Source organism: Oenanthe melanoleuca, chromosome 13 (genome assembly GCF_029582105.1).
Source record: "Oenanthe melanoleuca isolate GR-GAL-2019-014 chromosome 13, OMel1.0, whole genome shotgun sequence".
Classification (NCBI taxonomy): domain Eukaryota; kingdom Metazoa; phylum Chordata; class Aves; order Passeriformes; family Muscicapidae; genus Oenanthe; species Oenanthe melanoleuca.
In genome coordinates, this window is record NC_079347.1 from 468,148 (window position 1) to 480,981 (window position 12,834).

Sequence of the window (12,834 nt, forward strand, 5' to 3'; positions counted from 1 at the left end):
CATCCAATTTTCACGGCTCTGTTAACTGTTTTTCCTAGATATTCAGGAGTTGAGCAGGATCTTGGCTTCGCAGCTGTCCTTGTCAGTCAGTAACATTTTCTGAAACTGAAGATTTCTGCTATTGCTTTCTCGTGTACAAGTCCCTGGCCCTATCTCCAAGCGGATTCACTCATTGATTCTGGTTTTTTCTTCCTGGTTCCTCTTTGGTTTTGGGATTATTCTCAGTGCCCTCACTCCCTGTCCTTTTGTAGCCGTTTCTGGATCAGGAGGCCTGGCTGCCACCTGCATCCCCTTGCTCACCTGCTGAATGAGCTGCAAGGTGTTGTGCATGGGAAAAAGATGAGAGTTGCTGCAGCACATCAGAGGAGGAACAGCATTCGATTAAGCCATGGTCTGCCAGGGAATCGTGAATACGTGTCCCATTCCCACCCCTTCTCCGTTTGGACTAGTACATTATCTACTTTCTTCTTTTCTTTGTGACCTGTTTCACCACTTTTCAGTTATCCTCTATTTGCAAACAGCAGTTTGAGTAATTTAATTTTCCACAAACTCCTCCTCCTTCTGTTGATAGGTAATGTGATCCCATCCCACAGTGAAATGTCTCCTTCATTTCTGTGGATTGCTTGGCAGGAGGGTCAGGAGCTGGAGGCGGCCAATTTATTGTTATTTGGAGGACTGATAATATATTCTTTAGTACATAATAATACCAGTAATAATAATAATGGCAACAACAACAATAATAATAGTGTGAATATTAATCATAACAGTAATAAAGATGATAATATTTAATTCGTTTTTAATCTTATTATGCTACTCAAAATATTGGTGGATTTTCTGTCTCCTCATATGAATTTTTTAAGGTACCCAGTAGCTGGTCTGGCGTCTTTCTATCTTTCCCCCATTTTTGGGCACTCCCTCCAGCCAGGGCTGCATCAATTGACCACTTTTCTCTAAATCCTCAGATACTTATATTCCCAACTGATTTCTTCTTCAAATCACCCCAGTGCTCTAATACATCCAGTGACAGCACATGTTGGAGTGTGGAGAGGGATGATTCCGCCACACTTTTCTTAGTAAAGTTTACCAATGTTCCCCATTTGCTGTTTCCCTTTGAAACTTAACCAATTTCTGTTGCAGTCTGATATCCTCACTATGGGCTCTACCTTTAGCTGTGCAAATTCCATCTGTGCAAGCAGGCAGAGCTTGGGGTGAGGGTCAGAGGGAATCAGCCCAATTCCTCTGCCAAGCGAGAAGACCCTGGCACTTTGTCCACACTTTGCCCCAGGAACGTTAATTTGCATTTCTAAAGCTCGTCTTCTGGCTGTCTGGAACCCCTGCTTTTCTTTCAGAGCAGCCATTGGATGACTCATATGTGCCCCCTGCCCCCCCCCCCCCCCCCCCCCCCCGCCACAATCTGCTTTTTTTTTTTCCCTCTTATTAACAATATTCTATTAACATTTTATCTGTTAAAGTGTCACTTTTAAACCTCTTCCAGTTTTGAAAAATCCATCCTAGTGAACATTGAAAAACCCATACTGAAATTTTGCCATCACTAAGAGTCACCCACGTATATACACAAAAAATTCCAATGTAAATGGTCAAATGCTGCACATGGGAGGAAAAGGTGGGATTGTGCAGGAGAAGGAGGAATAGTAGGAGAAAGAGGAATGTGAGGTAGAGTAGGGACACAGGAGGAGCAGAAACAGGAAGCAGCACAAGATTCATTCCACCCCTCCCTGTATCTGCAGCCTTTCCCCAGCCCCAGGAGTGTTGTCCTCATCACATGCAGCAGGTGACCAAAGAGACGAATCCATGATTTTTACAGGGGTCAATCTTGCTGGTTTTGAGCTTTGTTGGGCTAAATGTTGTGGATATTTTTTATTTTAGAGGGGGTTTTGGCCAAATCTTGTTTTTTGGTGGGTTTTTCATCTGTGTTGTGATGTTTGGAGGATTTTTGGGCTGAATCTTGGTGTTTTGGAGGTTCTTATACACACAATATGCCCAATGTCTTTCTGAGTTAAACTTGGGCAAGGAGGAACCCCCAGCCCAAGGCCCTCTCCTCTTGTTTTTTTTTCCCAAACCAGGCTTTTTCATTCCCAAGGCATTTACAGATGGAGGAGGAGAAAAAGCCCCGGCGATCCCTCACAAGGAGGGGCTGCAAATCCATCCCAGGGAGCTGCAAGGAGGAAAGACCCTCCCTGAGCCAGGAAGGCGGCTGGAGATCCAGGCAGAGCTCAGAGCTGGCGAAGAAGCCTCATGGAGGGGAGAAGCCTCACAAGTGCTTGGAATGTGGGAAGGGTTTCAGCTACAGCTGTGACCTGATCCAGCACTAGGGGATCCACAATGAGGAAAAGCCCTATGGGTGTGGGAAATGTGGGGAGAGCTTCAGACAGAAGGGCCACCTAAAGCAGCACCAGGTGGTCCACAATGGGGAGAAGCCATTTGAGTGTGGGAAATGTGGGAAGGGTTTCAGAAACATCTCCCACCTGATGCAGCACTAGGTGATCCACATAGGGGAACGGCCCTACACCTGTGTGGAATGTGGGAAGAGGTTTGGGGTCATCTCCGATCTGAGAGTCCACCAGCGCATCCACACTGGGGAGAGGCCCTACAAATGTCCCAAGTGTGGGAAGAGGTTTCAGGCAAGCTCCAGTTGCCTCAAACATGAGTGGATTCACACTGGGGAGAGGCCCTTCCGCTGCCCCGACTGCAGGAAGGACTTCAACTGCCCTCACTGTTCACTTGGTGCATCCACAGCGGGGAGAGGCCTTACAAGTGTCCTGAGTGTGGGAAGAGCTTCTCACAGAGCTCAACCTTGACCCGACAGCAATGGAGGCACCACTAAGGGAAGCCTGTGAGTGCCCCAAGTGTGGGAAGAGCTTCGTGCTCTGCTCCAGCTCCATCCCCCATGGGAGGATCGGTGTTGGACGCTCCCCAGTGATCCCTGTTGGGCAGAGCCCTGGTGATCCGTGGTCCTGGTGATCCCTGTTGGGTGGGGGGAAGGGGTTGGAGAGATTTCTCTCCCTTCTCCTTGTCCTGCTGTGATTTGGTTGGTAATAAATTCCCTCCCTGTGCCCAGGCTAGATCTGTTGTTCCTGTGCTGGTGCTTGGGGCGGGATGCCTCCCATTACTTCTCTCAACTCTCAGGCCTCTCCCCCGCCAGTCAGTGAAGGCACTAAAGTAATTGAGCCAGTCAGAAGTTGCTGATGACTCTTCACTGTCCAGGCAGTTCCACAGCTCCCAGAGCTCCTCACCTGGACTCTACCTGTGCCCCACCCTTGCCCCCCTGCACCCTGCACCAGGGGAATTTTGGGAGGGGGGAGGTGTCAGATCCTGCCCGGTGCTGGCCATGGGGCGTATGGTGGCAGCTGGGGCCCTACTCGTGCCACTGGGAGCCCCCCTGGCTGGGGTTGTGGAGCTCTCGGGTGAGTGGGAGGGGTGGGAATGGAAGTGGTGGGAACAGACGGGGAAAAAAAGGGATATAGGGAGGTGGGAGCCCCAAACAGATGTTGTGGGGCTGGCGACTGGGCAGTTGTGGAAAAGGGTGAGGAAAATGCAGAGAAGGCTGTAAAAGAGGAACTGGGACCTCGGGAGGAAGGGTCTCATGGTGGCTGTGGGGCACTGGGCTGCAGAGTCAAGTTTGCCCTGGAGCTTGTGGCTACTGAGGGATTGCAGGGGGGGCATCCCCAGACCTGTTTACTGCACACACAGGGCTGTTCCAGGAGATGGTTGAGTCCAAGTGTCACTTCATTAACGGCACTGACCACGTGAGGTTGGTGGAGAGGAACATCTCCAACCAGGAGCAGTTCCTGCACTTCAGCAGCGATGTGGGGCTGTACGTGGGGACACCTCCTTTGGGGACAAGGTTGCCAGGTACTGGAACAGCAACCCGGAATGGATGGAGCACAGACAGGCTGCAGTGGACAGGCGCTGCCGGCACAACTACGAGTTGTCCAGCCTGTTCCTTGTGGACTGTAGAGCTGAGCATGGGGCAGAGCATGTCCCCTTGGGCCCTGCCCTGGGAATGACCCTGGAGGCCCTCAAAACCTCCCTGGGAATCATCTGATACACGTCATTCCTTCTTGTGCCCATCCCCAGGGCCTCCTATTCCCTCAGCCCAAGTGACTCTGGTGGCTCTTCCAGTCCATCCCAGTCTCCCAGTGTCCTTACATGTCCTGCCATGTGTCACCAGAGTCTCACAATTCTTCTCAGTCCACAGCCATTCCATTGCCAGTCCACTCCCAGTCCTTTTAACTCCACTCACAGACTTCCACCCTCCCTCCCAGAGCCTTCCCAGTCCCTCCCAGTCATTTATTTGTCCTTTTTCAGTCCAGTTCCAGACCACCACCTTCTCCCATTGCCCCAATCCACTCCACTCTTTCCCAGTGTTCCCCCACTCTCCAATTTAATTCTCAGTCCCTGTAAGTGCCGCACCAGCCCTCTCCCATCTCTTGCAGTTCTCCCCAGCTGATCCCAGTGTGTCCTCACTCTCCCAGCTCCCACCAGTTTGTCCATCTCACTGTGGCCCTCGAGCTTCCAGCCCGGCCCTGGCTGCGATGGATTTCTACCCTGTTGAGATCCAGCTGAGGTGGTTTCAAGGCCAGCAGGAACTCTCAGGGCATGGGGGCCACTGAGTATGGTAAAAGGTGAGCGATCAGGGCTGGAGGCATGGGGGAAATCATCATCAGAAGAAGCGCAGGTCACGTTAAATATCCTCCAGCTTATCCTCTCTGTGAGAGATGTCAAGTAGGACCCAGAGGGTTTAAAAAGACTATTAAGATCGGATCAGGAAAAAAGATTTTTTTTTCGGGAGACTCTTATCGCTGCCTTCCCAGCATTTATGTGAGAATTCTTTAGGGGTGAAGATAGAGTTATTCTATCCGCACTGTCAGCAGTCCTCGAAACAGAATCGCAGGCTCCACGGAAGGTCTCTGGCGGTGGCAGTGGAGTTTCACAGTCCGTGTCGGAACCAGAAAAAATAGAAATAGATACTTCATTGCTCCCAATGGCTTTAGGTTTACCTACGAGGTATCCCATGGTGTGCCCTGAAGAGATAACAGCAGCCCTAGGAGGGCAGTTTTATGCCCGCCTTCTCTGCCCAGTTCACTGGAGCTCAGTCAGAGCAGGCATTCAGATGCTGATCACAAGTATTTGCATGCAGAGCAATTGAGCGCTCAGCAGAAAAGCATGCCAGCGGCAAGAGAGAAAATTAGCAAAACTAAGTTTTGGTTGGCCGGCAGATCAGAGAGAGAGTGACCGCTTCTGATGGTGGAGGCGAAGAGAAGGGACAGCGATTTGATGCAAAAGCTGCATGTCGCGGTGCCGGTCTCCCGGGCCACAGTACCGGAGGGGGTCACCGGCTTCAATTCTCGGGAGAGGGAAAAGTCTGTTGGTTTCAGCCAATGCTGAGGAATGCGAAGAATGTTGAACCTCCGTTTCGGTCTGGTTTCTTGGAGCGTATGCAGCAGAAGAGGGGGGTCTGGGGCCCGGAGCCGGTGGGAGAGAGCTCTGGACATGGGGGTTGCTAGCCCAGACATGATGCTGGGGAAAAGCTAGGCAGCAATGGCATGGGCTCCAGTGTTCCCCTGCGGAGGCGTGGTTCCCCCCACCTGATGCAAAAAAAAAAAAAAAAAAGTGGTTAAAGTGGTTTTTACAGTCGTACTGGAGGAGTTCAAAACTATCTGTGTGCACTGTAGCACAGTTATAATGGTATTGGTTTTTACTATAATAATTAGAAATTTATATACCCAACAATATTTAAAGGCAGATAATACTTCTGTCCATTTGGTTCGGATATCCCTTTTTTCACTGGTGTTTTTTGGTGTCCAGATATATTCTGCTAAGATTGACTAAGGCTAAGTTCTATTAAGTTAATTCTGTTAGATCTCATTTCTATTAAGTTTTAGTATCAATAAGTTTAGACATTGTTTTGTTCCAGTTATGTTCAGTATTAATACTGATTAACTGAGTTCTCTTAAGTGCTTTCTGTTCTACTGAAGTGATAATTAACACTGTTGATTGCATGGTGTGAATTTACCAATTTTGTAATAGGAAAACTCATGGGATGTTGATGTTGTATTTATAGCCAGCTTTTTTATGTGTTTTAATATCTCTTGGTGTAATTATCTACAAGATACATGCCATTTTCTGGATTTTTTTCTTTTCTAGTTGCATATGCATCTTTTTATCCAGGCTGCCTCTCTGATGACTTATGATTTTCAGTATTTTTAGACTTCCAAGTAATGATATCTGAGCTTCGTTGGAAGCTGATGATCTTGTGGTTCTTGTGAGAGAGAACAAGCCTGAGGAAAAAAACTTCAGAGAGAACAGGATGCTGAAGGGATTTGGTTGCTTTCTCATGCTGAGATGTTTAATTGTGGCTTCTGTTCTGAAGAGTCTTGGATTTTTTAGAAAAAATTATGTCAGGGAATTCTCTTCCAATTAGGGCCTGGGCTCTGGCCATGCCCTGGCTCTACCTGAATGGGAAACTGCCAACAGACCCAAGTGTTTTCTGCATCAAAACAATACTTGAGTTGCTTTGACTTGGCTATTTGACCTTATCAATACGATAGCTGGACCTGTTTTTTTGAAGTGAGCTTGGGAGTAATTTTCTGGAGGTGATTATCCAATTCTTCACTGATTTGAGGTTTATCAGCTGTTGCAGGCACTGGGATGATAGTAAAGTGGTTTTGTGCTTGGTAATCATCTAATTTCACATGTGTAATTAATTATGTCTGATAGTAGAAATGTGTTTGATTGTTACATCTGAATTATTCCTGATTGCTGTAAGATTCTGATCTCACTAGATATAAGACTCATTAGTTGAATGCACAGTGACAAAGCCTAATTGATTTGCTAACTTAAAGAGAAGATATGCATGTGTTTTTATCATTAGCAGGTTCAAAGTAATCATCTATTCAGTTGACCAGGCATCAATTGTCTCCAAGAAAATAAGATCCAGTCAGAAGACAAATTTCCTAACTACCATGCAGCTTTCATGACTTGAACAGGAACAGGGCTGCCAAAACATAGCCCTGTCTGGAAACTTAAAAAGTAACTTATCAAGAAAAAAATCTCATGTCATTATCATGGTATTGTGCTTCTACTAACTTTCTTTAGATATTATTTGTTTCAGGTTCTCAAGATGGACATTCAGTGATGTCAAAAAGCAACATTTTCAGCTAATGGACTTTCTCCTATTTCTCAACAAATTGGCCATAAAAACAAATCTTTTGCTTTTCCATGCATCGAGACCCTGTAAAAAGTGCTCATTGATGTATAGTATTAGACACAGCACAATGCAGACCAGAGCTGCTGTAGATGTCTTGTTATTGGCACATGAGCATGGGTGTGAGGATTTTGATGGGATGTGTTTTATGAATCTTTCTAACCGTTATGCATCCGTTCACGAGAAGTTAAAAAAAACTGCAAGATAACATGGAGAAGCTGACTGTGGATTACTGGGGTTTGTATTAATGGTTAGAAGAATAGGGAATACCTGGATGGTTGAAAGATATAATCAAAGGGGTTTGGATATTTTTGTTGGTTATTAGCACATTTTTTTTCCATAAAAAAAGTTAATGATTCACTTGATAGAATAAGATAAAATATGATAGGATAAGATAAAATAGAATAAGATAATATAGAGAATAATATAAAAGATAAAATAGTGTAAGGGTAAGATATAATATAAGAATACAATAAGTAAGGATAGGATAGGATTGGGATGGGATAGGATGGGATAGGATGGGATAGGATGGGATAGGATAGGATAGGATAGGATAGGATAGGATAGGATAGGATAGGATAGGATAGGATAGGATAGGATAGGATAGGATAGGATAGGATAGGATAGGATAGGATAGGATAGGATAGGATAAGGATAAGGGTAAGGTTAAGGTAGACGATTTGACTGGTGCAAGAAAAAGAAGGGGGAATTGTAATGCTGGACCAAGGTTTAGACCCCGGTGGACATGTCTGTACAAATCTGGGCCTTGTGTGTGTGCACCAGCCAAAAACTTTATTTAGTTGCTATATTTTGCTGTCCAGTTATTTCTGTATATTTTGCTGTTCGTTCACACGCTAGCTCTTTTTGTGTATTTCTTAGTTTAGACCACTGTTTATAACAGGTGCACAGCATGAGAAAATTTTACGAGTTTTTTGATAACTTGTTTGAAACCCCTCAAGGCCACTGGAACATAAACTGTGTTAAATCAGGAGAGAATAAGTTGAAAACACTGAATACCAAGATTAGAAGATTCACGATAACAGGAGGCGGCGGAATTGCATGCGGCCACCAATTACGCACTCTGGGGAGTTTGAATAGATAGATCAATATCCTAAAATTACCAATTGTAGAGTGTGTCCCCACATCGGTGATGGTTCTAAGAATTTATAATTAGGGTGAATTATAAACAATAAATTGGTTTCTGCAAAATCATATTGATTTGCTGTTAAGAAGTCCAGTTTTTTCCCCGCACCCTGTGAGTGCCCTGAGTGTGGGAAGACCTTCGTGCTCTGCTCCAGCTCCATCCCCCATGGGAGGATCAGTGTTGGATGATCCCCAGTGACCCCTGTTGTGCAGAGCTCTGGTGATCCGTGGTCCTGGTGATCCCCACTGGGTGGGGGGAAGAGGTTGGAGAGATTTCTTTTTGTCCTGCTGTGATTTTGATGGTAATAAATTCCCTCTCTGTGCCCAGGCTGGGTCTGTGATGCTCATTTTGCTGTTTGGGGAGGATCTCACCCCATCTTAACCTGACCCAGGATCTCATGGTTCAATTTTCTCTCCCCTGTTGCAGCTGGATGGGCAGGATCAGAGTGCCTTTGTTGGGTGCCTGCAGAGGGCCAGGGCACCCAGGCCATGGGCACCCCTGAGATCCCAGTGTGGTAATGCATTCCCCCACTTCTACTGCAAGTGCCGACCCAAACTGTGGCCAGGATGAAACATCATTATGACTGCAGCCCACTCTCTTGTGAACCTATCAACAGAAATCCAAAAGGAGACCTTTGAGCTCTCCTGGGCCACCGTGGGCTGTGACCAGCAGTGTCCCTCTGAGGGGGCCTCTCAGAGGCAGCAAACCCTCAGCTTTGCTAAGTGCCTGGAGGATCATGGAAACATGACGTGTCCTGGGCCCATCCCGTTACTCCTCAAGGCCCGAAACTTCGGCCAGCAGGAGAAGCAAAAACATCTGAAGGGAGGATTTCACTGTGCTCTGAGAGGAATGTTTCACAGGTACCTTGCTTGCACTGACTGTTCCTGTTTTTATGCATGGCCCTGCACATATGCTATAGTAAATCTGGGAGAAATACAGCTTTCCTACATGTGTGAGTACCTTGGATATCTAAGTTAGGCCTGTAAGCAAGGTTCAGTTATAGTTATGAACTTACTTAAATGCTTCTAAGTGTTGTTCTTTTGCTAAGCTGTTAAATGTAAGTCATAAGCTAAGTTTCTCTATTTTTCTATTTCTGTTTCTCTATTAATATGCTAGGTAACTCTTGAAAGTTATAGCTATAAGTTAGGTTAAATGCTGTTAAGTGTTATTCCTCTGTTAAATTGTAAAGGTTAAGTTATAAGTTAAATTAGGTATAAGTTCAGTGTTGTTCCTCTGTTGAATTTCTAGGCCTAAAGTATAGGTTACAAATTAAGATAGATGTAAAAGTGCTGCTCAGTGTTAAGTTTTTAAGCCATGTTCCTTTTAATCCCTGCTTGCGCTGTCTTTTGTCCCATGCACGTAAACACAGCACATACCCACCCTCACTCCCCTAAGAGTTCTCAGTTTATTTCTGGTTTTGTTGCCTGGATTTTATTGTTGCTTGTTTTCCCATTGTCACGGTGTGACTTGGGTTTTGCCAATTTTAATATATTTAATTTCTTTTAGAGATAGGATTTAGGAGTAGAGACAAGGCAGGCTTAAAACTTAAAAGGTACAAGAAGAAATTTATTAATAACACAAAAAGAATTCAGGATAAGATTCCTAGATTGTTCCCTCCTCCCCTTTCATTCATTCCACATTCCTTAACAACAACATACAGAGAACACTTCAGTCAGTTATCTACTTAAATAATCATTTCAGTTCACTCAAGAGAGAAGACTCCCATTTTTGATTTAGGCTTAGGGGGTGTCTTCACCTTCACAGTCTACATCCACCCAGGACCTACAGAACCATGAATTTTCCTCCCATTTACACTGTCCTTCCAGAGCCGTGTTATGGTTTACGATGCACACATGGGGTACTACTTTTAAAGGCAGGCTGGTGCAAAAAACAAAATTCTCTTCATCTCCTTCTCTATCAAATGTCTCTGTTCATATTCCAGTCCCAAAACAGAGAGCTCAATTTCCCCGAGGCAAAAAGTCTTCTTCTCAAGCACCCCAAACCTCCCCAAGTATATTTTACAGTTTAAAGGAATTTTAGTGAAGTCACAATCCCCTCTTGGCCCCACAAAAAAGGTTTTCAGCTACTTATCAGTTGCATCTTTTCAATCTCTTCCCATCAGGAACTTTATCTTCATTCCTCTGACTTTCTGTGGATTCCATGCTTTATTCCATCTCATTCAGGGGAACTCAGGAGATCGAGTATCTTATCCAGGCATAAAGAAGTTAAAATTGTATCCAGATCGTGAAGAAGCCACATGGGCAGTTGGAGGCCTCTTCTCTCAGAACGGAGAGGGGAGGGGGGAAGGGAGAGCCTTTGGTGGCTCCCCGATTCCCCCTGCTCAGCCACACCATGTGGAGAGTCGAGCCCGGGCTGCACAGGGCTGCCCGGAGCCATGCGGTCGGGTGGGGGGCAGGGCCTGGGGGGCTGAAACCATGCGGCCAGGCCAGGCCCCCCACCAAGCCAGGGCCAAGGTCCCAAAACGGGTCCCCCGCAGAGCCGAGGTCGGGTCGGGCCAGGCCCATTGCCAAGCCTGGAGCCAGCTGGAGCCCAAGCCAGAGATCACCGAACCTCAGGAGGCCGGAAGCCGAAAGAGAGGATAGTTAACTTGATCAACTGTGATTTGTGAAAGTGAAATAACTTTTCATTGGTTTCCCGAGCTGTCCATCAGCTCTCTGATTGGTGCCAGCAGCTCACAGCTGGAGAGTCCCTCCCACTTCCCAGCCTCATGGAGCTTTCCCTGAGGCGAATCCACCCCTCTTCCCTAGCACGTGAAACCAGCACATCATGCTACTCATAGAAGAAGCCAGGCAGACGGGGAGGTGCACTTGTCTTCTAAGCCACCTATACTGCACCAGTCTGACTGGCTTCCTGTAAGAGTGCCATGCAGCCTTTCAAGTCTGCATAGCGAAAAGTACGGAAGCATACTTAAAGCTAAGGAGAAAGAGTGCACACCACACAACATTTCTCCCTTTGCACTACATGTACCTATGTGTGTTCTGTGCCTCTCGGAGCCTAAGAGCAAGCATCATGTCTACCACAGAAGGCTGCATGACGATTAGGTATGTAGTAAAAAAGCTGAGTTACGTTGATCTACCCTCTTGTCACTAGTCACTGGCAACTGGTATGATCCGCAGAGCACTCCAGTGCGGCTAGGTTTTGCTGCTGCCAAAACACGCCTAGGATGTGCTCTTTCTTGTAAACCCTCTGTACCATATCAGTCTTCCCTGCCTCTTGTATAAGAGAGCCATGCACTCTTTGAATTCCGTGTAGCGAAAAGCACGGAAGTGTATGTAAAGATAAAAAGAAAGCGTGCGCACGGAATAACTTTTCTCCCTTTGCACTGCACACAGCAATGTCTTCTCTGCATCTCGGAGCTTAAGAGCAAGCGTCATGTTTACCACAAAAGGCTGCATGACAATTAGGTATGTAGTAGCAGCACAAGCTGACACTGATCTTCCTTCTTACACTATTCATTGACAACCAGTAAACTGCGCAGACCACTCCAGTGCTCTACGGCTTCCTTGTTCACGCTTTGTGTCCTGCAGCTATTTCTCTCTAACGGAGGTGAAGTGTCGTCTACTCCTCACTCAGAATACTCTGCTGCTGGGTTTTTCTCCTGCCAAATCACGCCTGGGACGTGCGCTTTTCTTCTAAATCCCCTGTACAATATCAGTCTTTCCAGCTTCTTCTAAGAGTGCCATGCACTCTTTGAACTCTCCATAGCAAAAAGCATAGAAGTCAACCTAAAGCTAAGGAGAAAGTGTGCACACCATACAGCATTTCTCCCCTTCCGCTGCACATACCAATGTCTTCTCTTCATTTCAGAGGCTAGCAGCAAGCATCATATTTACCACAGAAGGCTGCATGAAGAGTATGCATTGTAGCAGCAAAGCTCTCGGATGTTGAACTTCCTTCTTACCGTAAGTCACTGACAACCGGTCCGCTGTTTCAAAGCTATTTGGAGAACACGTGCATTTAGAACGCCTTGAGTTCTGAAAGGCTTTGGAACAGTGAAGGTGCAGGAAGAAGACTAGCACAACGTTCTGACATGGTCAATAGTTGGCAGTTGCTTTTTCAAGGAGCAAGACCCACCTCAGCTGATGCCACTTGTGAACAAGCTTCGGAGAGCACATTGCTATGTTCAGCGCAAGAGGAGGAATGCTGTGTGGTGTGCACGCTTTCTCCTTACCTTCAGGTACACCTCTGTGCTTTTCGCTGTGGAGAGTTCAAAGAGTGCATGGCACTCTTAGAAGAAGCTGGAAAGACTGATATGGTACCGAGGGTTTGGAAGAAAAGTGCGCGTCCCAGGTGTGCTTTGGCAGTAGCAAAATCTAACAGCAGAGTGTTCTGAGTGAGGAGTAGACGACACTTCACCTCCGTTAGAGAGAAATAGCTGCAGGATACAAAGCATGAACAAGGAAGCCGTAGAGCACCAGAGTGCTCTGCGGAGCATACCAGT

The 12,834-nt window shown here is 46.4% G+C and overlaps 1 pseudogene; it reads right to left on the reverse strand.

The window, feature by feature from the left end:
* LOC130258910 (zinc finger protein 721-like) overlaps positions 1-12,834 on the reverse strand; it is a 415,188-nt pseudogene that overhangs the window by 371,781 nt on the left and 30,573 nt on the right.